This window comes from Triturus cristatus, chromosome 2_1 (genome assembly GCF_964204655.1).
Source record: "Triturus cristatus chromosome 2_1, aTriCri1.1, whole genome shotgun sequence".
NCBI classification, from domain to species: Eukaryota; Metazoa; Chordata; class Amphibia; order Caudata; family Salamandridae; genus Triturus; species Triturus cristatus.
Window position 1 is genome coordinate 830,916,030 of NC_140581.1, and position 26,685 is coordinate 830,942,714.

Here is a 26,685-nt window from a genome sequence, read left to right on the forward strand (position 1 = left end):
TATACCTTTTATTCAAACCCACATCGTACACATACCAGAATTGATTACATTTTACTTTCAAGTTCATTAATTAGGACCTCCCAAACAGTCAAACTGCCCCGGATATTATCTGATCACAACCCCCTTTTTTGCACGTTGACTTCTAGCTTAGCCAAATCAGAGCTTAACATGTGGTCATTTGAAAAAGCATTATTATATGATCCTCAGTATCTTATCCACATGAAAGACTGGATACCAAAATTCCTCACAGAAAATATTAATAGCTCAACAATAGAGGTTGTGTGGGATACGCTGAAAGCAGGGATCCGGGGCGAGACTATGTCATATTCGCTTCGAATAAATAAAAGAGAGAAAGAGGAATTAAGGAGGTTACAGGATGAACTTATATCAGCAGAAATCGATCTCATTAGTGCTACTAGCAATATAGATATGACCAGAGATATTTCTAGCACTTTAGCCCAAGTAGCAGTTGCCAAGGCAGCTATTACTAATATTTTTACAGATAAAGCAATTCGGAAAGCTACTGCACGAAAAGAACTAGTCTATGAAGTGAACGAGCTAGTGGGACATCAACTGGCAATGCAACTACGACAACAGGCCAATGCTAATTTAATAAGGGAAATTGTAGATCCAGTAGAAGGACTGTTAAAGGACCCAGAGCTGATCAAGCAAGCATTTTGGAGGTTTTATAAAGAATTATACACTGACAGCAGTCATGGAGACTCCATAGAAATAAAAAGATACCTAGAGAATTGTGAAACCACAAAACTCGAGGTAAATATACAGATGGCTCTGGAGGAAACACCAAATATGGAAGAGGTCCTAACAGCTGTTAAGAGCCTCCCTAATGGAAAGGCAACAGGGCTGGACAGCATCCCAGCAGAATTTTATAGAATATTTCTGGAAGAAATAAAACATACATTTATTGATCTAATTACACATATCTTTTCTGGGGGGGAACCTCCCGGCTCCTGGGCTAAGGCAAGAATTGTTATTTTTGCTAAAAAAGGGAAACCCCCAGAACAATTAGGATCATATCGCCCAATAACCCTTATAAACGCGGACTCCAAAATATACTCTAAAATTCTGGCAAATAGAATGGCGCCTATAATACATAAAGTCATCGTCAAAAGCCAACATGGTTTTGTCCCTGGAAGATCAACTATAAATCACATTCAGAGGGTTATTACACTTTTTGATGGAACAGAAACCACCGGAGACCCTATGGCCCTGATACTTCTGGATGCGGAAAAGGCTTTTGATAGGGTTTCCTGGCCGTTTCTCTGGAAAGCAATGGCGACGTTGGGATTTAGAACCAAGTTTATTCAAGCGATACAAAAAATGTATTATAATCCTAGAGCCGTCGTTTCTGTTAATGGAAGTCTAACTAAGGAAATCATTGTTTCGAGAGGAACTCGCCAGGGATGCCCTTGCTCGCCATTGCTTTTCGCAATATATATAGATTTTTTCATCCGCTACTTAGAGAAAAACACCCATATAATTCCCATTATATCACAGGGATATATAACAAAAATACTAGCATATGCGGATGACATTGCTATAGTTACCGCAGACCCTAAGATAGCAATGCCGGTTATTGAGACCGAGGCCAGAAAATTTGGGCTGGTCTCTGGCTATGCGTTAAACCAAGGAAAGACACAAATTGTTTTAAACAAAAAAATTTGGATGGATGATCCTAGGGTCGTGCTGGGAGCTACATACCTGGGGGTGACTATCTCTTCTAAACTAGAGGAAGTGGTGGATTTAAATCTTAAGCCATTACTCAATACAATACAAAAGGATTTACAACGGGTAAATAATCTCCATCTTTCCATTATTGGAAGGACTAATGCAATTAAAATGGTGTACTTTCCAAAGATTTTGTATGTATTCAGGGCAGTCTGCTTAGAAATTACAAACCAGTGGTTCAAAGTAATGGAACGTATCTTCTCTAGATTTATATGGTCATACGCACAACCCCGGCGAGCATATAAATTTCTTACTCTTCCCAAGGATAGAGGTGGGCTAGCGCTCCCCAATTTAAGGAGATACTACTGGTCCTGTGTACTACTATACAGTAAAGAATTATTACAAGGATGTAATACTACAGAGGAAAACACTGCCTCAATCTTTCAGCTATTGGTCGGGGAATCCTGCTATGGATATTTCTGGACACACACACATGATAGCTACTACAAAAAGGTTAAATTTAAGACTCTGTATAGCTGCTTTAAGGTATGGAAGACCGTAAGAAAAGAGTTAGGGATAGGACGATTTTCGTACTACACCCCTGTATTAAATAACCCAACTCTCCCATTAACCATCTTCAAAGATAACTGTGTTAAAAAATGGTACAACCTGGGAATAATACAACTAGGGGATTTCTATACTAATCAAGGGATTAAATCTTTTGAACTCTTGAAAGGAGAATTTGGCCTAGATTGGCGGGACTTTTTTAAGTTTCTTCAAATTAGAACCTTTCTGACTCATAAATTTGGATTAAGAAACATCTGGGAAAAATCTATGACTATAGAGATAATTATACATTCTAAGAAACAGTCGATTGGGGGAGTGTATGAGGCGCTGCTGGATAAACTCCCGGATGACTTAGATAAAATGGCAATAAATTGGCAAAACAACCTGAGTATTTCTAAAGAAGGATCTCTAGACTCCTATAAATTAGCTCAAACTCTTCTTATCTCCACCAAACTTCAGACACAATTTTATAAAACCTTTTTCTGTCTCTACTATACACCGAATAAGATTGCAAAATGGGGAACTGGCAATGGGACTTGTTGCCCCAGATGTAATCTTTTTAAAGCAGATTCTATCCATATGTTTGCCACCTGCCCAGTGCTAATGCCTCTTATACAAAACATAGAAAGGTTTTTAACCTCTGTCCTTCATAGAAAGGTTGTTTTACCTCCAGAGGCAATGGTACTTGGGGTTGGTGATACAGAAAAACTTGAGGATGGCTATGACCTAGTATTTGTGGCCATGGCCGTCTGGAGGCTATGTTTAGCGTCGGCCTGGCTAGACCCGATACCGCCTACCTTTCAACAATGGCTAGCAAGGCTCTTAGCGTTGCACAACATCGAGATAGCTATTTACAAACGGAAAAACAGAAGGCGACGGGAAAGGGGTATGAATATCTGGACTCCACTTACACTTTGGCGAGATTTACAAATATGATCTACTATCAATGCCGTAACATGTATATGCTATCTTTGCCTTATTTCTTTTCATTCATCTATTTTTTATTGATTTCTTTTTCATTTTCTTTTTATTATTATTATTATTTTTTTTTTTTTCTTCTGGAATTTTTCCTGTAAGATCTCCTATAATAGTTATATAAATGTGATAAACATAAAAATGTATGATGTAAAAATACAAACTGTCTACTTGTCGGGAGGGGGGGATTAAAAACATGTTAAAACCAATAAAAACATTTAAAAAAAAAAAAAAACACTGGGAACAAATACTAAATATGGCTGCAGATTAAAAGTTGTAAGTACCATCTGATGCTGTAGGACACTGGGCTTAATGATTTTCCCCGGCAGTCGTAGTGTGTCCAGGAAAGTCAGGATCTTTTTTCTAAGGTCTTTCCTGGATACCAAAGTGATGGTGCTAGGGTTGGTAAAATATTCGGGATTACCCATATCTTTAGTAAAATCTCGAATATACTTTACCCATGCTATGCTTTGGGCACGTCCAGCCTAAGACTATCTTGTAATAGGTCCCTATTAAATTTAGTCTCTTCCTTAAACCAGATCCTATGCCAAAGCAGAATTGGCTCAAGTTTTATGAGCTCGGATGTATACGGGAGACCCAGCTCCGTATGACAGACATAGGTGGATGTACTAGTGGATGCCGACAGAACATATCTTAAAAAAGAGTTCTCAACCAGTTGAATTAAGTTAGTGTCCGCAAAACCCCAAATCCCAGCTCCATAGAGAACAGTTGAGACACATTTGGCTTTGTAGATCTTCAGAAGTTCCAGCGGTGGTTTACGTCCCAGTTTTCTTGCAAAGCTAACAAGAGCAGATGTTGTTCTGATTAATGGTAGCTTTTTGGCTGTACTGGCTTTTGACCATGTGTCATTATGGCTAAACAAGATGCCTAAATATGAAAAACTGTTGGTTGGAGCTATTGGAGTTCCCTCCACAAATATGTCCTTACGTTTCTGGATCTCATGACCGCATCTCATTATAAAAGTTTTTGAGATACTCATTTTAAGATCCAGATCCTTCATAAAGTAAAAAAAGTTATTTAGGGTCTTTTGTAGGCCAGTCTGGGTGCGAGACATAATCACAGCGTCGTCCGCATATAACAATGCTGGAATGGAGCGATTACCTATTTGTGGGAAGTCTTGAGCATGTTTAAGGAGTGCCTGCCTTAACCCATTAATATAAAGATTAAAAAGGAAGGGGGCTAAGACACAGCCCTGCCTAACCCTGCACCATCTCCTGCCGTATGCATATCCGTATTCATAACAGGACAATACCTTGCTCCCTATTTGTATACCCCATCAGTGTATGAATGCAGTCTGGAATTCAAAAGATTATTTAAAAAGTTTTCCTACTCATCTGAATCTTTATCTTGTTTTTCTTCATTTTCCTCATCTTTTTTATTTTTATTTGTTGTTTCTTTAACTATTGCAGGAATGACTCGCACTCCTTCCATCATGTCCTCCCTCCACCATATTTCCTGTCAGTCCCATTTACTCTCAAGCCATTGTCTAAAAACAAAACCCTCACCTGCTTTGACATTTTCTTTCTCTCCTCCGTAGCCATATGATCCCTTTTATTCAATGCCTTAAACTGTGTAGATCTAGGTACAGTCTTACTGTCATTCATGATTCATCTCAGAAAATCCCGTTTTCTTATGTTAAATATATCCTCTAAATGAAACTGCAAGTCTTTATCAGAAGTAGTAACTTCATGCCATTCAGAAATCCAGGTACACGTATAAAACTCAACATCCATCTTCATTTCGTATGCAGGTGTCAGGGCCGGCTTTAGGGCGGTGCGACCGGTGCCACCGCACCGGGTGGTTGCTTCACAAGGGGGCACCTGTTTTCTAAAAAGCAGCTGCTGCCTCGTTCCTGACCCCCAGCACTTTTCAGTCGACAATTAAAATGTCAAGGAAACCCCAGTGATTAATGTTCTTCCTGGCAAGATCGGAGTTTTGTCTAGTAGAAGTTTTCACTCGTGGAAGTTTTGAAGGTAGCACAGAGGGTTTAATATGCCTGCTGCAAGAACATGTACCATGCAGATCACAAAGTGAATGTAATGTAAACAGGTCAGTGGGTTACTGCTTTTGTCAGAGACTTCCTTTTGTTAGTTGCAGTTTACAGTGAGTTTTTAAACTGTCATGAAAGAACTGCGTGCAGACTTTAAGGTATAGATTAGAGCGTATGGATTTTTTGCCTAGACTTTCATCATTGTAATATTGTAAAAAGGGTTCATTTGGGCACAAATCAGTTCTTGTTATTAAAGAGAGCCCCAATCCATTGTGTTACAATTTAAATTCAGAGTTTGTGCTTCTCCAGACCAAGTACTCATCAACTGTACTGCCTACCTGTATGGATGACATGTGAATGAACCCCTTGTTGTCCTCTGTCTTATGTAACATTTACTATACACTGATTTACACATGGTTGAATGTCTCTGTGTAATGCGTGAGTGACGCAATAAAATTAATTAAATGCATCTGAGAGAGAGGTTATGGAGAGTGTTAAAGGGTGGTGGTAGTGAGGGTATCCATAACAGGTGGTCTTTGGGGGCACCCAAAAACATTGTCGCACTGGGCGCCGCAAGTGCTAAAGCCGGCCCTGGCAGGTGTTCCCTTGGTAGGTAGTTTCTGACCCTCAGTAGAAGGTACAACAGAAATTTTAGACTTTTTCAGTACAGCACCCATTATTTTCGCCCAAAAATAGTCTAAAAATCATACAAAATGAACTAGCGAACAACCAGTCCCACACAGCTCTCTCAAAGGGTAACCCATCACAGGGCAGCACCAAAGGTAACCAACCAATGACTGCAGGGCTTTATGGTGACGTCTCACCAATCCCAGAGCATCTATCTGATTGACTAACCAATCACAGCATGATTTCTCTGAAAATGAAAAAAAAAACCTCCAAGCCTTTTCCCAATGAACTTCCACTAAACAAACAAAATAAACCTTGTCTGCTCAACTTAAATGGGAGGGAAATTAGTAAGTTAAAATAAGATAGATCTCACAAACAGCAGAAAACAAGACTAATACCTTTTCAGAACAGGTTCCACCCAGTTCACACTATGCAGACCACCCCCGCTCCCCACCGCCCAGATGCAATCTACCCTGGCTAATGGGCCTACTCCCGTGCACCTAAGAGCAAAGTTCATCAACCCAGATTATACACACAATCTCCTAGAAATGAAAACACATCAATTTAGAAAACCCAATCTGTGTGCATGCACCGCCTCGCAAAATAGACTACTGATGCAGAAAGGTAACCATGATATCTCGAGACCTTGGTTTTCGATTAATCTGATAAACAAACAACCAATAACTTCTTCAAGACAAAATCAGAAATAAGAATAGTACATCAAAAGAACAGTGATCAAACCACCAATTGAACCCAAAAGTGCAAAGCATAAGCAAACACCTCACACATAATATAGCAGTCCATTTCTCAATCAAAACCTCAGTAACCTTCTGTAGGCATACCAGAATAATTTTGTCTTCCAAAATCATTCTGCCTGATTCATGCTTACAATCCAAATAGCTCAGGAACATCACTGCAAGGTTCTCGGCAAAGTCTACCAGGAAATTCCACACTGGGAAATCCACTATCTCTATGGACTGGGCAAAGGCAGGAATCTTCCATAGCAAAAAGAGGTGCTCTTTAACACTCAATCCTCCTCTGCTACCAGAATGTTCTGGAAGCAAAATGGTGCTCCAAAATATTACCTAAATTGGATTTCCCAGAATTGCTGCATTGGAGACGGTCTTTAAACCTCAGTTTCATGAGGCAATATGTACCAGTGTTAAGGCACCTCCCAAAACATCCACATTAATTAAATACAACTCATTAATGAATTGGGTCCACTAAATAATTGAGTTCTAGATCAATGAAAAGTTAAAGGGTTTTATTACAGAATTCACAAATAAGCGGTACAAAGTCAATGCAATGAAGACTCTCAAAATGCAGAGTTATACAGGGTATGTGAAAAACAGAAAATATTCCAAGTCTCAATGGGCAGCAAAATCAGAAAAGAGCCAGACAGCATTCCTCGTAGAATAGGAAACACTTGTGGCTCACACCCAAATCAAGGGTTTGTATAAATTATCCTTGGATATGAAATAATAATTTCTGCATATTCACCATGGTGTTCGAAAATATATAATTTCAGCAAATCAGAGCGTATGGAAAACAAAAATAACATTACCTTAACTCCAAAGCACTAACCCACTACATAAATAATTATTCAGCACCCTTTATGCTAATATAATTTGGAGATGCTTGAACAGAACGAGATACATTAACAATAATGTGTTATGTAAATGAATAGGTCTCCGTGAACAAGCCTAAGACATGACAACATGTTGCAAGTTACAGCTGAACTGAGGACGGTTGATCGTGACCAGAACAATGAGAACAGTGGAACTATCCCAATACCTTTCAGCTTGACATTGTGCGGCGGAGCTTGTGGCGAGAGGATCTGTGTCGGGGTTGAAACACAGATTGAGTGATAGAAAAGATTTCCATCTTGAACAAGATGGTGTTTTTCACTAAAAAGTGGCCTTTTTAACATACAAAATAAAAATGCACTTATATACATCATAGAAAAATCGTCCGGATAGTCAAAAGCCAAAGTCTAATCACTGGCGGTCGCTCGGGTAGCATTCCAATCCATCGTTCTTTTGCCCAACATGTCACATCAGTTTGGGCCCAGCCATAGTCAAATAAGTCTTGAAACTGCTTCAGTAGGTTCATCCACCCCAAACTGTCAAGACGGATCCTCCCTAAACAGGAACACAAACAAAAACAGTAGACATACATACATTATAGATATAGTAAAAGCTGGCTATTCTTAACTGGAATTTGGGTAGTCAATGAAAGTTTGAATCCTGCATTCATGAGATAACATCCAAAAAAAAGGGATGTAGACATACCAATTGTGCAAAAAGAGTAACTGCCACACTTTCACCATCTGAGTGAAACGTCCCTAATCAAGCACAGCCCATTCTCTAATGTCAGTCTTTCTTACTAATTTATCATACAGCACCTTAGAGAGCTCCCTTTGCCCATTACATTTTGCAGCTCTGTCTTCACTCTCACTCATCTCGTCATTTTGTGAGACTTTACATGGATTGAGAAACCAGTGGCTGCTCCTCTACTATGGCGCAGGAGGGTCGCTCCACTGCTTTCAAGCAGTGCGAGAATCAAAAACATAAAATGATAATAACTTAGTTATTATTGTTTTATGTTTGTGCTGCTTTGCGGGCAGGCGGGCGGGGCTGCTCTGCTTTCGGAGCAGGGGAGTGTAGGAGTGGTTTGCCCACACCTAATTGCGCAATGACTTTTTGCTCGGGCTGCCCAAATAAGTCTTTCACACTGTCCCCGTTCTCCATGTAGGCTGCATTACAGCCTGCATTGAGAATATACCCACCCTTCCAGCCCCTGGCTGAGTGCCGTGTCACGGTGCTCTGACCAATCACAATGCTGCATTGCAGCGTTGTGATTAGCTTAGGAGAGGGAGCCTGGCTGCCTACTTCCTGAAGTCAGAGTCAAGAGAGCAGGAGCAGAGACTCAGGACCCGGCGGCAAGGCAAGTTATTTTAATTTTATTTTGCTTACTCCCTTCGGCAATCATGACACCCCACCCCCAGCATGAACCCCCCCATTCGTGAACCTCCACCCGCGAAACACTGTGTCCGCCCACCCACCCGTGATCCATGCCGGCCGCCACTGCAGACATACCGACTTTTAGTATTGCAACCCACATAACTCATCACTGGCCCAACATGCTTTGCAGTACACACCCTGGTTAGAATCTTTTACAATACAAACAGCATAACGATAGTCAGACCTTTCCCCTTTACCTGCAACTACCATCATTCTATTAAATTCAACGTCACAGCACCAAGATGCTGAAACAACACGCCTATTTTCTCCAAGTATTCAGGATAGGTTTGAAAGGATTTGACAAAAATTTAATGAATAACCGTCAGTATATTTGGCATAATCTTCCCACAGACAAAATTGTCTATACCAGAGTTACACTCGGTCTGCCAGATGATTAGTTAAGGGGGTTATATCCACTAATGACACACATAATACATTTGTGCTCATAATGGGGAATCAAGTTCCAGGTATGTGCATCGGTGCAATTCAGGAAAAAGAGAAAATATTACTCCTCTGACATCTTTGTTGTATCAGATTATGTTGGACTTTAGCAACCTGGTAGCTAGTTCAGATCAAACAGTCTCTTATTCTTCACACAATTCCATCAAGGGTTATTGAGCGCACTGAGTTATGTACATCCCAAATCCAAAAGACATTTGTCGTCAAAAGTGAGACCTTGGCAGAGGTTGTGGGAGAGATGGGCAGGCTGTGGGTGGACTGCTTAAGTGTTGTGTCTAAATTTAGGGAGTTATAGACTGATTATGCAATAATCCTAGGTAGCTAACTTATGTGCCACTGTTTGTGCGAAATGGGGTGCTGTCACGGCCTTAGTGTGATGGCCATTATTGCACGTGACGTGTATCTCATGATCGTATTTGCATAGTCCAGCATTCCAAATATAATTTCCTATTTGTAACGTATGGGACTCACTAACCCCGCCAGGAGACAAAAGCTATTGTCTGTATGCATCATCCAAATACACTCTTTCTACAAGAGACCAATTTTGGCATATTGAAGTTAAGATATTAGCCAGGCACTAGAGGTGGGTGCAAGCATGTTGCACTACGTTCTATACACATCCTCGGGTGCGCTTATCTAGGTTACATCTGAAGTGTTTTTTTGGGGGGGGGGATAGGGAAGGGATGGACACAGATGACAGGGTATATTTGTGCCCAAGATAAATTACTTGGGGTTCCTGTTGTGTTGAATTGTATTTACAACCACCAACATGTACCCCCCTGATTTCTGAAAGCACAGCAGAATTTTTAACAAGTGAATGTCCCCTCCCTAGTCTTCCGTGGTGGGAATTTCAATTGTGTAGCTGCAGTTTCCTCCCCAGGCAGATCCTATCTTTAGCTTAATGTAACATCCAGTAGCAGAGAAGCATCTAACTTCAGGGATTTGCTGTCCAATTGAATATTGAAGGACTTACTGTGAGCATCCAACCCCTTGACTATTGTCTTATCCTATTATTCCCTGGTCCATGGCGTCCATACACACTGCTTTTCTGTCTAACACGGGCCACCCCATCAAGGTCTCCAGTGCTGGATATCTGAAAGGACCTCATTAGACAAACACCCTAGTTTCCTGATGTGGTTTTGGAGTACTGACCAACCTAGTGTGCCTACCTGGAGACTACAGGTCATAGCTCTCCCAGACAAGGCCTGTAGAGGTATTCTTAAGGATACCATACTATCCCACTTTGAGGAATGAGTTTGCTCTGTTTGCAGACAGCGGCACTGAGTTGAACGCTTTCTACATTGTAGTAAAAGGGGTCAGCACAGCTGAAATGGAGGGAGCAAGGAAGGTGATAAACATCAGTGAAATTTCACAGTCTAAACAATACCTTGGTGAGATAGCGAAAGCGACAGTAAAGATGGCTCCATATTAGATGAATTGAAAGGTGCTAGGGTGCAGAAAGTGGAACTAGTGGCGCAGATCCAGTGTTAAGAGTTTCAGGAATAAGTCGCCACGAAAAATAGGGAGGAGGATAAAGTAGGCACCCTGCTTGCTTGGTTAACACACGTGTAAGTTCCTAGACTGGAATTAAAGACATGGTTGTCCAATTACCACACAAGATGGGATCAATTATATTTTTGCCTTGTCCCATAAGATGCTTGCATGTATCTCTGCCAAAGATTCCGGACATTGGTCAGACGTGGTGTGGCTGCCCTAGGAGAGTAGAGAGGGACTTAAGCTACCCATAACAGTGGAGGAGATTAGAGTGGATGTAGCTATATCTGTTAGAAAGAAGACACCACTACTAGATGCACTTCCTGTGGAATTCTCTGCTACATTCATGACCGGCTCGCCCCGGATCTACCGAGCCAAATGGGAGGGGTTACTGCCTGAATTCACAATGGAGACAATAATAGTGGCATTCTCTGAACCAGTTAGAGATGTATTGTATAAAACATCTGATTACCCACTGGCAGTGATTAAATTGGAAATATAAAATGTTGTTACTGCACCAACAGTGAGAGGCCCAGAAACATGAATCCCATGGATACAAGAGCAGGACACTAGAAAGCTGCTTGTACCTCAGTGGTTCTTTAGTTTTTACTCGGATTAGCATACAAGATCCCTTTGGCTGGTCTGATAGAGAGAGAAAAAGAGTGTGCTTTTCCTAGCCGCATAAGAAGCTATGTGACGCAATATTACCAGAGCTTCAAGCAGTCTAGATCCAGGGAGAGTAGAGGTTGTTAAACAAGTGCCACCCAGTATCCAATCTAGTGCGTGCGTGTTTCTGTGCATTTTCTTTGGAGAGGGTTTCCTATGATAAAAGATGAGTCAAAATGTAGTTTCTAACAGTAGAAGGGTTTTCTATAACATGGTCACAGTAATAAGTGATTCAGGCAGAGTAGTAGATGTCAATACCAGCGTCTCCATTAGGAAGTCGTTACAAAACCTCTGCTTTCAAGGACACCTTTAGCATATTGCTACCTGCATGGCTCAGCGGAACTACAGCCCTTTCTTGGTACTTGATACCTCTGACATCTTATGATCTTGGCTGGCATTTTAGAATAGATGCAGAGGGATGGACATTCAAGATGCCCAGTTTTCTATTCTGACCGTCCTGAGCAAATGCTGATGCTGCTCAATGTGTTTTCCACTCCTCCAACTCCCTTTGTTTTGCATACAATCAAGGAGATGGTAGAAGTGTTGACTATGGCATCTATTTGGTTCAATTATCTCCTGAGTGGAAATCCAGTGATATGGAGTTCAGCGTCAGAGTAGGGATAATCTCCGCCTCATCCATGCATAAATATAAATAAAAATATTCGAATTTGTAGAGCGCTGCTTATCACCCGTGAGGGTATCCATGCACTGTTCATAGGCAACGGGGAGATTAAATGATTTGCCCAGAATCACAGGGTGTTGAGCCGATGCCGAGACTCGAACCTGGATTCCCAGCTCCGAAGTCGGCAGCTCTGGTTGGTACGCCACATCCTCTCCCATATGCGTGGGCATGGCTGGGTGCCTGCTAACCCCTGACTCTGGTTAATATTTGTGTAACCTCTCATCAATTTTTCCAGACCCAAGTGACCCATTTACATAACTTTGCTGAGCATGCTTGGATAGTAGTGAGACTCTCCCAACTGTCCAGATGAGCACCAGCTCCATATCGGACAGCAGGATGGACATACAAAAACTGGCTGATCGTGATTGAGAATAAAATAAAAGTTTTGGTGATCCCATTGTTAAAAATTGGGTTTCTGGTTGGCAATTGTATGCACCCTGTTCAAGAAGAAGTCACAATCCTAGTCATGGTAAGCTAAAGACACACTAAAAGATAATCCGCACTTACCCTCTGGTAACTTGGCACAGAGCAGTCCGGCTTATCTAAAGAGGCAAGTGTTATGAAAAACACATGCACAGTAACACAGTGAATACACCATAAAAAGACTTCACACATTTTTATAAAAATAGATTATTATATTTTGAACAAAAAAGGGCCACAACAACAAAAATCCCACGTATAGAAGTTGATTTATTGAATTTTAAAAGAATAACTGTGGTAAAGCTCTTAGAAGCAAGTAGCGCTAAGAGGTTACTTTAGGTCGCACTGGACCAGGGTATAGTCAAAGTTCGGGCTTACCTTGTGGAAGTGCAGGCTGGCTACAGGACCCACGCAGGACCCAGTGAACAAAATACCTTTCCTAGTCGCAAGCAATGAGATGCGTTGATCTTCTCCACGCAGTGAAAGCGATGTGTCAGTTCCGAAGACGGGTACCAGAGTAGAGAGGCATTGAGCGATGCGCTGGATTCTGCCACGCAGTCGAGGGGATGCGTAGAACTTACCAAGCTGCAGCAGCATCGATATGCTGTCCGATGCATCGACCTCTGGAGGCAAAGCGTTGGTTCTGATCTAATGCGCCGATTTTACTCCAGGGGATGCGCTGGTACTGTTACAGAAAGACAGGAGATGCGTTGAAATCTGTGTTGCAAGTATCTGGGCCACTTCCAGTGAGCCAGGCACAGGAGGAGGGGTAGAGACTTTGATACTGTCAGATGCACCAACCTAAGATATCCTGAACCCAGCGGAAGAGGTGTTCGTGCTTGTCCTGCAATGCCCCTCAATGTGATGAAGAATGCATTTGTACTGGCCCATGTCACAGTGAAGGAAAGGGGGAATGGGACAAAATAATAAAGAAACAAGATCTGGTCTGTTGACTCACTGGACACCCTTATCTCTGGTTGCCGGGTAGGTGTCGTCCTTGACGTATTACCAGGTGGGCGTTGAGGATGTGGTCCACACTATTATATAAACAAGAACAGAATTACCAACTGATCATCACACCTAATGCAGTCACTCCCCTATACAGCTCATCACACTCACTTCAGTATCAGTACTATCTTTTCACGCAACCTAATCAGCAGGTAGCCTAAGATCTTGGCTCAGGAGGACGGCAGGCAGTTTCCTTCAGTTAGGTCACTGAATAATCACCTGATGCAAAGTGCTGTAAAGCACCTTATACACATGCTGCACAATAATGAACTGTCCAGACCTGAACCAGGTAAACCTTTGGGTTAATTCACCCTCCAACTATCCCTGACTGCTATCCCTAAACATTGCAGCAAGCTGGGCTTGTGATGATGAGGCAGTGTCATACGTGCTAGCAGTTGTAGTCCTCTATGTATGATTTGATACCTTTGCTGAGTGCTGCTGTGGCGAGATTCCATTGTAAGGCGTTAAAGATGCTCCCTTGGGGGTGCATGTTTACCGGCGCGACTTACTGTACAGTTTCAGATGCACCAATGTCCACTGCAGGTCTGTGACACAGGATGATGTGCTGACGTCCACTGCAGACTCGTGACACAGGATAAAGACGTCCACTGCAGACCCGAGAGACAGAATGATGCGCCGATGTCTTCTGCAGGCTTATATTCAGGATCCACTAGGCCTTTATCATGAAGTCCAACCGCAACAGGAGGTGCTCTAAAGGTGTGACAGAGGCCGCACAGATTCCTGATTGCCTAGCGACCGGGTGCAGGCGGAGAGTGCCTTTACGGTCCCGGTCCAATTAAGATGGCTGCTGAGTGGGTGACTCATTTCCTGGTTGTAATCACCAGGTTCATATCATGACAGGTGACTCATTTCCTGATTGTATAATCATGAGGCCCAGACCATAACGTAATGTTGTCAACACAACAACTATACACAAACTATATGGGGTGAGAGCACAAACGCAATCAGATGCACACGTGGAAAGCACTCACAGATGCATATGGGTTATGTATATGGGTTTATGCAGAGCACATCCTCCAAGATCGCACAACACCTGTCCAGGGATGCACATCACGGCAAGCTTTATATATGGTGGTGTATGTTCCCATGACAGATATCCCTGAGTCTCAAGCAATAGAAAACAAGCCAATAATCCCTTGGAGATCACTTGGAGTGAAGGCAGAGTCCAGCTGTCCTACATCTGAGTCGGAGAGCAGCAGGCAATGGGGCAACACAAGAGAAAAGCAGGCCTTTCAAGTCTGCAGTCCAAAGATGAGTCTGTTAAGTAGCACAGCAGTCTTTCTGGCAGAGGTTCAGTTCAAGATCCAGAAGTGTATGATTTTAGGGGGTCAGAGCCCCAGTACCTACACCCAAAATTGCCTTTGATGTGTGAGATGACTTCAAAGCAGCTCTCTGAAGTGCACAGGTTTCCCTTTCAGCCCAGTCCTGCCTGTCAGGCTATCAATGGGGGGTAAATCAGCCCTTTGTGTGGGGACAGGACACTACCTATTCAAGGGAAGTGTTAGCCCCTCCCTTCCATCCTGCCCAGGCAAGGCCATCAGAATGCAGATGTATGTAGATGGGTACTCAGCCACACCTATCCTCCCTGTGTTGTGACTATCTAGAGGGAATGCACAAAGTGTAGCTGTCACCCAGCCCATGCATGTATTGGAGACAGGCTGTCAAGCATACACAGCAGAAAGTGCACAGAAATGTCCCCTTTCTAAAAGGGGCATTTCTAAAATAGTAATGTTACATCTAACTTCACCATTAAGGAGAGTTTATTATTACCTTTCCAAAGATATGAAACATGAAAAACTACTCCTCTCTGATCAGCAATTACAGCTTAAAAGTTTATTATAGAATTCCCAATGCTAACCTATGAGAGGAGTAGGCCTCACAGTAGTTAAAAAACGAAAAAGGCTGTTTGTATATATCGGGACATGCAAAACATAGTCCTGATAAATGTCCTACCTTTTACTTATATAGCACCCTGCCCTTAGGACTATCTAGGCCCTACCTTAGGGGTGACTTACATGTAATAAAAGGGGAGTTTAAGGCTTGGCAAGTAGTTTTAAATACCAAGTCGCAGTGGCAGTAAACTGCACACCAAGGCCCTGCAGTGGCAGGCCTGAGACATGTTTGGAAGGCTACTTCTGTGGGTGACACAATCAGTGTTGCATCCCACTAGTAGCGTTTAACTTAAAGGCCCTGGGTATATGGTATACCACCTTACAACGGACTTACAAGGAAATGAAATAGGTCAATCAGGTTAACACTAATTACACACATGTTTAGGTAAGAAGCATGTGTACTTTAGCGCTGATTAGCAGTGGTAAGGTGCTCCGAGTCCTAAGGCCAATGAAAAGAATCAGCAAAACGTGGAGGCAGAAAGGAAAAAGACTAGGGGAAGACCACCCTAAGTCTGCCAGGTCTCACGCCCATCCAAAGTAAAAATACAGAAAATGAGCTCTCACTATACTTTGCCTGCGATCCAGGAGAGTAATGCCACGATCTCCCCAGCAGAAAGTTGAAAAGGTTTTTGAACCCGATGTTTCACGGAAGGACTGAACTCTTTTGTAGCTTCTTGTCATTTCCTTCTTAAATGTAAACATCCATTTCCCTGTGAACTTTACAGAGTTGCAATTTCTAGAGCAATTATAGGCTCTTATATCAATTATGGCAATACTTTTCCGATTGACGTATCCACAAACAAATCTCCCAAAACCTTCATTTTCTCAATCCTCTGCAGCAAGAGCAATGATTAGGTTTCTTTAGTAAGAGCGTATCTACCTGATGCTGAGGAGATTACAATGGTTACCTCTACTAGTGTGGGAAAGTGCCCTTTTTCGGATAGGGTTAGCCCCCACCTTTTGCCTGGTGAAAAATGATGTCATTTTGACTGGAAGTGCACAGGGTCCCTGACACCCAGGTCCCCTGTTTCAGAAGCTGTTTCCCTAAACAGTACCTTTTGTTTCCCAGTTGGCACAACTTCAATACCCCTTGTAAGTCCCCAGTAAATGGTATCCCTGGTGCCTAGGGCATTGGCACTGAAGAAGGACCCCCAGAGCAGCAGCACTTATTGTGCCACTTTAGGGTCCCCTCACCAAGGCCATGCACGCTGACATTGCAGACTGTGTGCCTTGGTGCACACAAAACCGAAGAGTCGACATGGCACCCATCCCTGCGTGCCATTCCTATAGACACCGCATGGGATATAGGTAAGACACCCCTATAGCAGGCCCTATAGTCTTAAGGCAGGTTGCACTATATCCCCTGTGAGGGCATATCTGCATGAGCAGATATTCCCCTGCAATATCCATGTCAGTTCTTGCATATTGTAATTGAACAGGGAATCCAGAAGGAGTACATGGGGTAGACACCCGTCTTTATGAGTTACCCATCTCCATGATAACTTCACTGTATGATGGGATGTTTGATACCAAACATCTCATCTTAATAAACCCGCACTGATTCCAGTTTAAGATTTATTAATAAATGCACACAGAGTAACCCTTAGAGGGTCCCTTGAAACCTACCAACCCTTAGTGTGGTCACCTACTGATCTATGCCAGCCTGTCACCAGAAGACAGAGTCCTGACCTTTTGGAATAAGAGCAAGCGTACTCAGAGTTCGAGAACAAAGCCTGTCCTGGCCTGAGTTGTTCACACCTTACCCCGGTCAGAGAGAGCCTTCTGTGGCAGGCAGCTTCAAAGTGCTTGCTCCTTTGAAACGCGACCCCAACTTCTCCCGATAGAAGGAGCAGCCCCCCCGTCCTCGCTCCTTGTGGTGGGAGGAGTGGCGGAAAAATTTAGAAAGAATTAAGAGATGTACCCCCCACAGCCACCTCCGCCCCTTAGGTGCTGGAGACGAGGTAAAGTACATTTTTCAGTGCCCACCATCTTGAAGATGGTGGGACTTCTCCAATCAGGGCTAGGGCTATGTCCCCCTCCCACCGAAGGTAGACATAGTAAAGGGTGTAGATGTCCCAGGTAAGGGGCCCATTGGCCACTGCCTGTCACTCCCTTGTAAACCCCCCTAAATTAGTATTTAGGTGGCATCCCCAGACCCTGAATCTAGATTCCACGGACACAAGAAGAAGACGAATGAAGAACCGCTGTTGGACCGAGAACTGCAGACCTTGTGGTGGACTTTGGGCACCAAATCCTGCCTGCCGCCTCAGAACTTGACAATCATCATCCTCCAGCTTGTCTCGCCACTGTGTGGCCTCCACAAACCTCGGAGGATCATCAGCACTATGCAAATTGCCAAGAGCTCCCTTGAGATAGAGCTACTATCACACTGAAACTGCTGCTACTGGTCCTGTGATTTGCCATGTGGTGTTTAAGTCCCGCCTGGATTAAGTAGGGGAAAAGTTGAGGACGATTTGCTCGCTCCATGACCCCTAGAATTTATAATCATTTGTGATCGGCTCATCAAACTGTGGTTGTTGAAGTGACCCCCGGAATTGCCTAATATTTCAAGTGGCTTTTGAAACTGTGGCTGCTGAAGTAAACTGACAGCGGTATCTAATCTGTTTTAGATAGAAATTACCTATTTAGGATGCTCAGTATATTTTTCGTCCTGAAGATGACCATGGATTAACACCAAAGGTCGAAACGCCGTCGACGCTATTGTGGCCGCAACTATTGGAGGACACACTTCTTTATCTACTGGAGCTTTAGGAAAAAAAAAAATATATAAAAATAATTTTGTAAACTCCCTTGTTATGTACTCATCTCCTTGTCTGCCACTTGTCTGGTCATGTATATGTTCTTATGTTATATGTACCAGCTTAACACACTGAGCTGTTTTATTGAATACATTTTGTATGTTTTTCTATTAGGGTCTCTTTCTTTTTTCTTCTTTTTCTTTTTCTTTTTCCTTTTTTGCTTACATAAATTCATGTTTTTATTGCTTTTGGATATTTGTTTTTGAATTGTACACTCTGAACCTTTTGGAATAATTATTGAATGCCCCTGGTTCAGGTGGTTTGGGCTGCCCCTGTGGTGGTTAATGATACTATCACCCTGCAGCCATTGGCACCAAAAACAGGAAAGTCCAGTCCAGTGTCCTCCAGCTGCTCAGCCCAACCAACGTCTCCAGGTACCAGTAAAGGTACACCTGCTCTAGATGGTCAGCTCGGCCTCTGCACCAATTCTTGAGGCCCCAGGACCCACCGGAGCTTAAAGGCACAAATACCCAGGGTACCAGACGCCCTGCTGCTAAAACCTACAAAGCCGAGTCCAGGCAGACTCCAACTCTACAGCGAGCCAGCACCCGACCAGGGATATCAGGACTCTGGACACCCACCTCAATAGTGGCTAAGCGGCTCCAGAATCGTCGCATTAAAGGGCCAGCCCCTGACCACGAGGTTCATCTTTGCATGGCTTTGCCCATCTTCACTGCAGCCATCCTGCCCAGCCGGGGCTTCATCAAACCAGCTGTGCTCCCAAGGCCCCAGAGCCTGTGCAACTTATACTCTCCCTTGAGAGCCTTCAAACTTGCTTGCAAGTCCCCCTTTACTTTTACTGGTGGCCTCCTTCCTTCGTAGCGCACCAGCTACAAGGTCCCTTTGTTCCTCGCTCCCGGTGAAATTCGGGAAGCTCCTGAGAACTTGGCCTGGGCACTCTGGACCTGAAGGTTGCGATTTCCACAAGGGTAACCACAACAACAACTGCATTGTATTGCTTTTTCCAATTGCCTTGTTCCTTCCATAGGAAATGTATTGTGCGTAATTGTGCACAACTGTAGCACTTGCATTTACTGTGATTTTCTCGTGTTGGGAAAAGTATTTACCATGTATCCGAAGTTCTTGGTCTAAGTATTTATATAAAAATAAGTACCATTTTTCTAATCCGGTCTCGACTTTATTCCTTGAGTGTGTGTATCATTTGTTGCCTTGGTGTGTACAACAAATGCTTAGCATTACCGTCTGATAAGCCTAACAGCTCGCCCTCACTACCACAAAAATAGAGCATTAGTAGTATCTACTTTTGCCTGTGTAAACCAATAAGGGTCTCTTCGACCTCGCTGCATAGTGTACCCCATTGTAGTCCACTATATAGAGAGGTGGGTTTCCTACAACCACTAGTTAAGGTTATTTATAGAAATGGTCCTGACCATCTAATTGTGATTTTGAACTCAACACACCAGTATGCACACAGCAATCAGGGTTAAGTTACTTATGAACTTACCTAGAAATAAAAGGTTAAGAGCAGGCGCGTGCTTGCACCTAATGGATATCTCTCCCTCTACGGAACACCAGCTCTGTTCTGAAAAAAAAGGCAAAAACATTCTTCTGCTAGTCCTCTTCATCTTTGGTCTTTATTTATGGCTTCGATGTTCCACCTGGGTTTGCATAACCTATACAAGTATACTGATGATGATCATGATGAACATGGTGAAGAACCTTCTCCTCTTGCCTCTAGAATATCATGGGAGACAGCATTTGGGACTGTTAAGAGGCAGGTGTTCTGTGGTAAGGTGTGAGTGCTAATTCTATAGAAGGTCTACTTTTACTATTGCTGGTTCTGTGGAATAGGTAGGAGCCCTGATTCTGTGGGATGAAGTAGGTGTGCTGGTATACTTTTCAGAAGCAAGCACTTTTTGTCATCCCTTTAAAATGCTGTTATTCCTGAATCTGGAGGTGGGTGTACCAGGTTCCACATAGATGAATGCAAGCCAGGTAATCAACTGAGATATACTGGCCTGTGCTAGGCCTACAGAATCCTTGGGGTAGAATTGCTTAGGGACTGAGTGAGTTACTGAACATATGGCTGAATGTGTGAAAGTATGAATGAATGTATAAATAGGTGGCATGCATTGGGGGATGCAGGTGGAAGAGGAACAGCACAGTAGTAGTGCCTTTAAGTGCAAGCACAAAGGAGGATATCAAAGCCAAACCACTATCCTTCATCCACAGTCTCTTCAACACTAGAGTCACTGTTTAGCGATCATTCAATAATTGACCTGCAATCTCCTTCAGATACCGCTGCATTGTTGGTTACTTTTGTTATACGGTTTTACAGTTGTACTCTGTTTCTAGAATCCCTAGTCTCTCGTAGTTCAACGGTTGACAAAGGAGCCCCCCAGAGATCGGCATTCAGCTCAATGCTATTTAACATTTACATTTCACTATTGGCATGGGTAATTAGATCTTATGGGTTTGACGTAATCTCGTATGCAGATGATACCCTTTGGTAATTATCTTGGGACCCAATCCAGCTGACACCAAACTCAGATAAAAAAATTGTATGACTCACATAACTAACTGGATGCAAACCAACTACCTCCAACTTAACACAAGTAAGACTGAGGCAATATTATTTGGAAAAGCACAAGAAGTGTGGTCAGATGACTGGTGTCCAACGAGTCGGGCCTCTGACCTTCCCCCCAAAAACACTGTACGAAACCTAGGCGTAATAATTGACGACAAACTGTCAATGAAGGATCAGGTAAACCATATCCTGGGCACCTGCTACGGCATCATGTGAACACTACGAAAACTCTTCAAATGGATTCCTCTGGAACCCTGGAAAGCACTGGTCCAGGGCTTGATAATCAGTCGCCTGGAAGATGGAAACACATTAATGGCATCAATAAATGATTAATTATATACAAGGCTCCAGGTGTTGAAAAAACCCACTGCCAGACTGGTATTAAATCTTCAACCTTTGTCCCCATCTGCCCCATCTTAAAATTACTACATTAGCTACCAATTAGGAAACGTACACAAATCAAGCTTACCTGTCTTACTCGCAAGTCCCTTTATGGAAATGGGCCACGGTACCTATCGAGAAAACACAATTGGTATGTGCCAAAAAAAAAATCGCATGTCAGGAGGAAAACATGTATTGATCCCATTTAGGGCCCGAACTGCTAGAAATTGTGGCAGATCATTTTCCTATTTAGCCCCACAACAGTGGACTGAGCTCCCAACGCACCTCCGAGCCATCACGGGCCACAGGCTATTCAAAAAAGAGCTGAAAACCTGGTTGTTTTAAACACCATCTACTCTGTGGTCAACACCTTCTAATCAACCCGCTACAGTGCCATGAGACCCTTCTGAGTGATATGTGCACTTAACAAAAACCTAATAATAATAATAGGCCAGATCTGTATGATATCAATGCCTGCATGCAGTGATCTCCCTTATGCTAGTGAAAACAGTGGACAGTGTTTGCTTTGGGGCAGTGTAGTGAGGAGATGTCTATGGCGGCTTAGTTGTTTTTTTTTTCCTCAATGACACTTGGGCTATAGAATTAGGCTGTACTTTGGCTCACTTGTCAAACCGCAATATGAGATTCTGTGCAAACAACCCCAACTAGACAACACATCTCCCTGTGCCTCAATTGTCTTACCTGTGAAAAGAATAGGGGTGCATTGAGGCAACAAGGCACTATATAAATTCTTGAGCATTCCATGTTTGTACTGGGAAAGATGATGATATTTTAGGCTAGTGGTACCGGGGTCTTGTGATACTGGGACTGAATGTGTTAATTAAGCCTTGTGCTATGGGAGCTGTGGTTATAAGGAGGGTCTGTGATAGAGGGTCTCTTGGTCATGCTGGAACTTTTTGATACAGATCTTATTATTATTGGGGCTGATAGTGTGATATTGGGCTTATGGGAATATTGTAATTAATGGAAATGCTGGACAGACAGAGGTACCAGAGCCCTCTGATGTGATTGAGCCAACCAGTATTCTGGGGTACTAAAGTGATACTATGTGATAGTTTTGCTGATGTGGTCAATGTGGACTTGCTAGTGTGATGTAGACTGGGTTTTTTCAAAACTGGGGCTGATATGCAAGGGAGTAATGCGCCATGCCAATGGACTGTTCTTTGAGGTGACTCAGCGGTTGATGGTGCAGTAATTGTTACTAGGCCCTTTTGATAGAGGGGGCTGATGGGAATATTGAGGCCAGGCGATAGAGCTGTCTCTTGTTACTGTAGTTGGTATAGGCCAGAGGTGGTAATCTTGACCAATAGAAATACTGTGTCTGCCGGAGAAGCAGAGACCACTTGGCTAATTAAGCCAACAGGCATACAAGGGTCTTGTGATACTAAGCAGTGAAGGGTTAAGTGTGACCTTGCGTGATTGAGACTGATGGTGGTATTGGGGTCTTTTTTTGCTTGGGCTTTGCAAGTTAGTGAGCACTCTGAGCAAATATCACCCCGTACCGAGGGACTGTGCTATGCAGTGATACTGCACCCGACTGTCATACTGCAGATGTTGGAAAAGCTGGGACCTTGTGATAAAGTGGCTAAAGATGAAAGTAGAGTTTTTGGAGCTCTAGGCCGACAATGATGCGAGGGCTGATGCTGGCCAGAGGCGCAATGGTTAATGTTATGGTGGTGGCTTATAAAGCACTTTATCAAGCAGTGCAAACTCATCAAAGCACTGAATGTGGAGGGGAGGTGCAGGAGAGATGGAAATGTAGTACCAGGAAAGACAAAATGACGGATCAATGGTAATGGAATGAGGAAGGAGTCTTGTCAATACAATTATCTTCACCAAAGTATTTTTTATCTGAGAAGGTGGGGCAAGAGTGTGTTGTGGATAGATGACTGTAGGTGTCCAGTTGCAGGGGCAGGAAGGAGGGTCTAGGTCAGCGGTCTCCCAGGACGGGGCAAAAAAAAGCTAAGAATGCACAAGAGACAAATAGGAGATAAAAACTGTCAGTGAATGGACTCAGAACCATACAGAAAATATAAAATTGTGGCAGCCTGCAGACCCATCTCGTGGCTTTAATTTACAGTATCATTTTGTTAGACTTGACATCTTTTGGCATGTTTCCCCTGCTTTTTGCCTTCTGACCTTTTGTTTTTGACTCTGTTTTTGCTGGTTTAGTGTCTGCGCACTTTCTCACTGCTGTTCAGTGTTAAAGTGCAAGTGCTCCTGTTGTAAATTGTGTTATGGATTGGTGTTTTTTACCCTGATTGGCATATTGGATTTACTGGTAAGTCCCTAGTAAAGTGCACTGAGAGTGCCAGGGCCTGTATTTCCAAAGCTACTAGGGGGCTTGCAGCACAGGTTGTGCCACCCACAGAAGTAGCTGGTAAAATGGTAACTCAGACCTGCCACCGCAGAGTCTGCGCACAGTTTGTAACTGCCATGTCAACCTGGCAAGTGCACCCACTTGCCAGGCCCTAAACCTTCCCTTTTCTACATGTTAGTCACCCCTAAGGTAGGCCCAAGGTACCCCTGTGGGCAGGGTGCAGTGTATGTGAAAGGTAGGACCTGCCCTGATGTGTGTGGCATGTCCTTATAGTGAATTACTGCCAATTTCGTTTTTCACTATTGCAAGGCTACCTGTTCCCATAGGACAGAGTGGGGAGTTTGTTTAAAACATCTTATAAACATACCTGGCCCTGGGAACTAGGTAGAGAAATGACATTTAGTATGCCTGAACTCAGAATCTAAAGATGCATCTTTTAGTAAAGGTGAGTTTTACATTCTGAGTTTGAAAATACCACTGTTATAAAGTAGGTATTTTGTTGCTCAGCCATCCAGTAGGCCTCTGCTGGGTTTGTGGATTGACTGTCTGGGTTCTGGGTGACAGGGACTGGAGATGGGCAGTGGCTCCAGATAGTCTAGGTGGGTCAGGAAAGGGCTGAATAGACTTGGGCTGCATTTATAGTAGGGGGAGGAGATTTCATTTCACCTGAATGGGCCTGGTCTGCCTCTGACAATGCCGTCTCCACCTCCTGCCAGGAAGCCCCACCAGAGAGGGCAGAACTGGTTCTGGCTGGTCACAGACACACTCTGCTTGAGAGGACAAAGGATTTTGGGCTATAAAAAGTGGGGCCCAAACCCCTGAATTTTAGAACTCTTTTGGACCAAGAAGACTGCCAAGAAGAAGAGCTGGAGAAGCTGTGAGGAGAAACTACTACTTTGCTGAGTGCTTTGCTGTGTTGGCCTGCAGTGGCTGCTTCTGTCTTGGGCAGTGAAAGGACTGGACTGAACGTTCTGCAATCTACTTTTGTGAGTTTCTCCAAGGGCTTGAGGTAGAGCTTGCCCCCTCTTCAAGAAGTCTCAGGAACAGCAAAGACTTCAAGTTCTTCTGCCCTCAGCCCTGGGGACTATGTGTTTTGTGCCGCAACCGTAGAAAAAGTATCCCGACGCCGCTGCCGACTCCGTGTCCTGAAGGCACAAGGCACCGCAGAGGGCACGGCGGCAGCGCTGCACCACGACCAATGATGCCTGCTGACACCACCACCGAGCCGCTGCTCACACCGCGACCTGTGGGCACTGCACTCCACAACGCTTTACGCCGCCGCCTTGGTATCCCCGACGACGCCACTCCACGCCAACATCAACTCCGCTGCTTGCACTGTGGATCGAGGTCACCGCTTGTAAAGTTACACGATGCACCGCCCTCATCCCGCACCGCAGCCTTGGCCTACCGATGCCAGCGACATTGACTCCAGTTCGCCAGCCGATGACAGCGCTTCAGCGACGATGACGACGACGCTGCTTGCACCGTGACCTGCCAGCACTGCGACAACCACCGCATCACTTTGCACCGCGACCCTGATCTCACCGACGACACCATCTGACACCGCCATTGAGCCGCTGCTCGCACCGCGACCTGAGGGCATCGCACGCCGCACCACTGCACTTCGCACTGCAGCACCCGACACCCGCCGACGCCAGCGCTCTCTGCCTTTAAAAATTTTTTTTTTAAAAGGTACATGGCTGCTGCTCTTGTCACCAGCTCCGATTCCAGCCCACTTTGCTTTGTTTTGCTCATTTCATAGCATCTCTACCTCGCGCATTTTGCCGTATGGTTTAGGCACTGTTTTTTTTTTAACATTTAGCCAATAAGACGCCAGCCTATCTATTGTCTTTCCCAAAAATCTTTTTTTTTTTAATTTGTTTTATTGATTTTCAACCAACATTGACAGAGGCAGCATTAGGTAAACAACATCTCGCCTCCAATACAATATATTTTAAGCCGCTTCTCCCGATACCCTCCACCCCGTCTTTCCCAAAAATTATACCTATTATGCATGCATTGAGGAGCTTTTGATCAGCTGGCTTCATCTAATGGTTTATTATATTGCTGTTCAAATTTTCTTTCTTTACCTAAAGGCTCCCTTCACTTTACAAAGGCTGAGCACATTGATCACATCAGTCTAAAATAGCTCTTTTCATATCTGCCTAAATGAGTTCCCTTCTCTTCAGTGACAAGGCGGGTTTAAATAGGACTTTTACATTTATTTTTTTATCTTTAAATTGCCACTATTTTGCTGTGAGTTCGGGTGCCAAGTTAGTCGTTGATTTTTTTTTTCTTTCCCCATTTTAAAATTGCTGTTATAAAGCATGTAAGTGACACTGTAACGTCATAGACCCCTGCCATTTGAGGACGTGGCTAGGTCTTTATTCTTGTCTCCATTACAGATAACAATTCTAAAATGCATGGCACATCTGAAGTAATTAAAAGCATCACCAGTAAAACAGCCACATCAGTGATTTTCTTTTAATTTCAATTTTTTATTGCACGCATATGGCAGCCATGTTCATGTGGCAGAATGTGGCATGTGCTTGTAATAAAATATAAAATAGTTGAACATCGTACCAGCTTGCCAAGGCCAGACATTTTGGGTATGCCAGTGCTTGTTTTTTTCGGGGGTTGTACATGACACAGCACCCTTCTGACCTTGTGACTAGGTCTGCGCGGTATAGCTGCCTGTGTGTTTAAATCCTAAATAAAATTACAATTTTCCCTGCGGTCTCTCTTCCCGCCTACATCGCATTACTAGACATGTAGGGGTATTGAAGCACTATATAAATGCTGCAATGCTGACTTCCATAGGGGTACACAGGCTAACATATACCTCATGGGTACTAGAGAACTTTACACATTGCACCAAATCGGATTTGCTCATAAATGGGAGCATTTGCATCCCAATTTCCAATTGGCACTCAAAATAATAAATGGTTTTACTATGAGAGAATCTAAATTGTTTCACATAATATTCTTTAAATGGTACACGTAGTTGCAAAGTTCGTTGTATTCAATCCCAATAAAATAGTTGAGGCTTGCCTTGTTATCAG

The 26,685-nt window shown here is 43.4% G+C and overlaps 1 protein-coding gene across 2 annotated transcripts in view; it reads left to right on the forward strand.

Moving 5' to 3' along the window:
- FANCC (FA complementation group C) overlaps window positions 1-26,685 on the forward strand; it is a 1,034,531-nt gene that overhangs the window by 461,253 nt on the left and 546,593 nt on the right. The gene's annotated exons all lie outside the window — the stretch shown is intronic.